Below are 5421 nucleotides of genomic sequence, written 5' to 3' on the forward strand. Positions count from 1 at the left end.
CTTAATTTTCCGCATAAAATGTAAATGGTTACTCGCTGATTCACATGTGTATGAAAAGGTGAAAGAGGTCAGCGAAGAGAGTAATGATGAGAGGGAGAGGAAAAGTGCTTTTGAAAATATGTTTCTAGTTTGATTAGGTTTTGCCTCCGGTTCTAAACATGAAACCTTTGCAACCTTTTAACTCTTGTAACTGGCTTAAGTCATATTCCCAGAGAATTCCATCTTCTGGCCAGCACACCATTAAACAGGCATTTTCTAGTTCATAACTGTAGTTCATTTCTGTAGTAGAGACAATACAGCAGACTTTGTGAGGAAGGCCTTGTGTGACTTCAAGATGGTCTGGTTTTTATAATTATCTTAATTGGTGTAGTAAAATATATTTCTTTTCTCTACAAATGTTTCCTTGGTGTATCCTGAAGGCAATCGCAGCTACAACAGTATTACTGCTGCTCTGAAAGTCACAGCTGAATATGTCAGTGGGAGTCAAAGTAAAAGGTGCAATAGAAATGTTATGAATTATTATTAAGATACATGAGAAAGCTCTGCAGGGAGGAACTGGAACATCTTGGGAAATGGTCTGCAGTCAGCCAGCTGGGAAAGCTGAAGACAGAATGCTAATAGAAATGTTGTTTTTAAAAATCACCATGACATCAACATTTATATCAAGTGCCTTGTGCTAGAGCTGGTTATATAACTGTGATTATATTAGGTGTGATGAGCAGCTGTGTAGTCAAGAGGGGTTGTGCTGTGTTGGGGAAGGTGGAGTTGGCAGTGATCCCTGTAGCTAAAGCTGCTTCGGTAGGAATACTTGTTTTTATAACTTTTTACAGAAACATTTAACTGAAGTTTTCCATTCTTGTTTTATCTCTGGCTTCATAGCTTTGGATTTCAGGAAATGTTAGAACAAGATTTTAAAATACCTAATTGTGCCCAGTGTGTTACTTCATGGGTTGCCTGTACAGAGTTATTTCACATATGTTAAAGAAAGATAGGTTCAACTGATCAATGTTACTGGTGTGGGTTCCAGTAGCATATTTGCTTAAGTTATGGGGGAAAAAAAATCCAGAACTGAATCCCCTAGCATGCAAGAGAAGCATCTTGAGAGAGTATGTTGAGTACCATACATCATCTAGCAGTCAGTCTGGTATTTGCTTGGCAATATTTTCCTTCATTAGTAGGAAGAGAAAGGGAAGCATCCCAGTTCCAGACTAAGTAAACTAAAACATAAGTTCTTGCAATTGTGAAGTAAAGCCCCTCTGGCAAAATTTCTTGGTTAGAAGGATGATAGTTAAGAATAACAACATATAAAGTCTTTATATGGCAAGTATCTTCTCAGAAATGACATAAGCAATTCAGAAGTAGTTCAGGGACTAGAACAAGTGATGAATATTTCACTAAATGTACTGTTGGAGATACTAGTTACAAACATACTGTATCCTTTTTTCATCCTCTAAGCAATATATGCTTTAAGGCAGATTTCTTCTGAAGAGCCATGGCAGGAATGGGATATAAAGTGCAGATGCTACTCTGTAGAAGTGTATTTTTAATATTTCATATTTTTAATGACATTTTGAAGGTCAGCTGTCTAGGGAACATGATAGGGTTATGCAAGATGTTGAGAGGTCTGAGAAAGCTCTGCTGTCATTTCTGGAGAACTCAGGTTTCATGCCTCTTCTTGGCAAGGCAGCCGTGACACATATAAAACCTGTGTTCACACAGACATCACACATAGGAAAGAAGCTGTGTGTTTTCTTTTTCAAACTCCATTAAAAAGTTTATGTCTAGATAGTGAAAATTTCATACTACTACCCTCGTGTATTTATATATTAATATCTGGTTGCAAAAGGCATGCTCTTGAGTAGCCTGAATTGCTTCTAGCTACTCACTGGAGCTGAAGAGTTGCTGCATTTTTAGATTAAACAACAGTTAATCAAAATTGTTCTCACCCCAGTCAGATTTTTGTCCTTCCTCTGCATGCTTTCCATATTGAAAGGAGGCAGTTATGCCATAAATTACATCTTTTCACAAAACCTTATACTGAAATAGAATTTGGTCTTAAGGCAAAGTCACTGCTTCTTGGAATTCAATTTCTCAACCATAATTATTTTCATTAATTTCTCTGTCACTGTCAATAGCTTTTTCTTCTCTAGAAAGACATTAGAGGCTCCCTCTGGTGGCTGCGTTAACTTCATTTGGCTTTTTTTAAAAAAAAAAAAGCTGGAAAAAAGCGTATCCGTAAGATTGAAAGCCCAAACCAAAAGAAACAATAATAATAATAACAACAATAAATGCAGCTGTTGTACAGGAGCAGGAATGTAGATTCATAGTGAAAAGGGAAAAGGGAATTTCTTGCAGGCATAGCTGAAGGATTTGCAGCACCATGTAAGCCTTAATTTAATGCATTCATACACCATTGCTATTGAACAGTATGCTCAGAGAGGCACAGGACATGATTTTTGCTGAGTGAAAATTCGGCCCATTATCTCACTTAGCATGGGAAACTACTTTGACTTTTGACTTTTTTTAAAAAATAGAATTGTAACGCACAGAGGTTTTTTGAAATAGTGATGCAGTCTGTTGCACTCAAAAATGCATCACTAAATTCCCATTAGTTACTTATTTTGTGTTTATTCTTCTCCCAGGCTTTCCAAGCATATATAAAATAATTCAGCAGTTCAGTTCTGCTGTTTGTTAGGAATCCATCTGGCAAATTGTCTGGATGCAAGAAGTTAAAGCTAATGCATTTTATCTCACGGACGAAGTGCATACACAGTCTGATGCTACAGCTCAGCTGCCACACGCTCCCTAGGTAAGCTTGGTGGTACAAACACCAGCTCAAACAAGGCTCTGTCAGCCTAAGAGGCAGGACTGATATCTCCCCCAGTTGCCAAAGCAAGTGGTTTTAAGTAGTGCCATTCCCATTTGTACACAGGGAGCTTGCGCTGCCCAGTTCATTCATTTCCTGTAGCTCATGAACATAAATATTCGCGAGACTTCAGGTTGAAAGCTGCGCTCCTCGCTCTTCATGTTCTGCCTCACCCCCTTTCACTCTCTGGTCCTGAAAGCTGCCCACAAACATAGCAGTCTGTTCCGGGTTACACAAAGACTCTGGTATCTGCTTTTTTTCTTTTCTCCAGATATGCCTACTAATTTAGACTGTGGGGAGGGACTTAAGATAAGGGTGGTTCTCCTAGGAGAAGAATGTGTCTACCAGTGTGCAAAGACTGGAAGGCTGCTAACTCAGAGATCGTGCACACCTGCCCTACGAGGGTTGGGTATCGTTTCTTTATCCTTGCACAAATGACTCATCTGTGATAACTCCACTCGGGGAAACATCAGGTCAGTTCACACACATGGCCTGAAGATATTCATCTCTGCTGATGGCCATAATGGATCCACCTGTGCTTAGAAGGTGTCAAAGACTCTTGAAATGTCCCCCGATCCAGTAATAACCATCTAGTGAAGAACTCCCCATCCCAGGGGAGGTATCAGAGGTGTTCCCACCTACCCTGAGCCCACTAAAAGACCACACTCAGACTTCACTCAGTAGGTTGAGGGTCTCCTTCCTTCACTCCATGGGACTTCTATTACCACCTCAGTGGATCAGGACTACAACCACCATCACAGTTGCAGCGACCAGGTCTCACTGCTGGATGAGAGTCAGTGCTGGAGTGAGGCTGCAGTGCTGGCACAGGCAGTTGGAGCAGGGCTGGGACTGGAAGGACCCACAAGACACCCGCAGGATCCAGTGATGAGACCTGGTCGCTGCAACTCCTTGTGCTGATCGGGCACAAGATGATGCATTTCATGAGAGCAGTAGGTCTAAATGCCTGAAGGACAGGCCTGCTTTGCGAGTGGGAGAGATCTGTAGGTCAAGCCATGTAGCAATATCTCAATGTAGGAACTCATAACTACCTCTGGAGGTCACTCCCACCTGGTGCATGATGATTGATATGTCTTTGAGCAGCATGTGGGCTACGAAGTGGCTTGAGTCAGAAATCAGGAGCAGAGATCCTGCTTTTCATGCCAGGAACAAGTATTTCTTAACAATAAGCAAGATCAGATCAATGGCAGTCTCCCTGTTTTTAGGTACGGTGACATATTCACAGAAAATTAATCACAAGTGAAGAAAGGGATTTTTTCCAGGAATAAAAAAAATTAAGTAGAATAGTAACATTTTCAGGCCAAGGTTATGGTGAACTATGTCAGAGACCACCAAGTGTGGCAAGATGCTTACTTGTCTGTGGATTTTAACAGCCTAAACTCAAAGACCTCATGGAGAACAGCCCTCAAAGTGGAGAGCAGCTGGCCCTGGCAAAGGATAATTTAAATAAGTGGGGTTTTGAGATGGGGTTTAAAAGACAGCTGGACATGAATGGGGAAAAATGGGGGAAGAGGGAGATGTCATAAAAAGATAAATTCAAGCTTGAGAAAAAACTAAGCAACCAAAAGTACATCCTGGGGAGAATGTAGAAGAAAATTAGGGCACAGAAAGAATGGAGAATGGAACATATGGTGAAGAAGAACAGGCTGAGGGGCTTCTACTTCACAAAGAAAGGAAAGGAGAGCAGTGAAGAGAACTGGGGCTGTGCTCTCACCAACCAGAGCACAGCCCCAGAGGGTCTCAGCAGAGCTAGAGGTGGTCATGGGGTCCATCAATAGCCCAAGAAACAGCCAGAGAATGAGCCCAGCCAGAGCAGGAGGAGACAGGGCTAAAACATGGGTCCAGGGTCCATCCAGAAGATGGGCCTTGAGACAGGCACACCTACAGCATAGCCCAGACAATGTCTAGGAGCCCAGGACTGAGCTACCTGGAGCTCTGGGGCCATGGGCAGAGAGTGTGTGGAGGTTTGCAGGTGGGACCAGTCAGTGCCATTAGGGCCTGTCAATGCCCTCGGGGTCCTGGCAGAGATAAAATGAGAGCAGAGACATTACTAGGAATAACACAGAGACATGGGATTCAAGGCAGTTCTAGAAAGGCAGTTTTGGCACCAGACACTAGATGTCAAATCATGTTGGGTGACTCCCATCAGTCAGAATGAGAAAGGAAATTATTTTAAGAGAGGTTTTTGAAAAGTGGCACCCAAGAAAGCCACAAAAGAAAGCTGGGTGAGGATAGAGGAGGTATGGAAACAAAGGGTCATTGTTATTCTCAGGAGGACAGTAAGATCAGTAATGGTGAAGAGCAAAGGGGTGACAAAGTGTGGTGGTCAGGGAACTGATGCAGGGATTATTCTTTTTCCTCCAGCATTATCAACATTATCAACAACCAAGCTTGGAGTTTTATTCTGAAACTGTTTTTGAGTTATTTGGGGCCAAAAGTACCCTTGCATTTCGTGTGTAACAAACAAAGACAATTAGTCTTGCCTAATCCAGCAAGGCCTGAGTTGGGTGGTAAGGCACTGGCACAAGTTGCCCAAG

This window comes from Pipra filicauda, unplaced genomic scaffold (assembly GCF_003945595.2).
Source record: "Pipra filicauda isolate LSUMZ 115617 unplaced genomic scaffold, ASM394559v2 scaffold147_size4022426_pilon, whole genome shotgun sequence".
NCBI classification, from domain to species: domain Eukaryota; kingdom Metazoa; phylum Chordata; class Aves; order Passeriformes; family Pipridae; genus Pipra; species Pipra filicauda.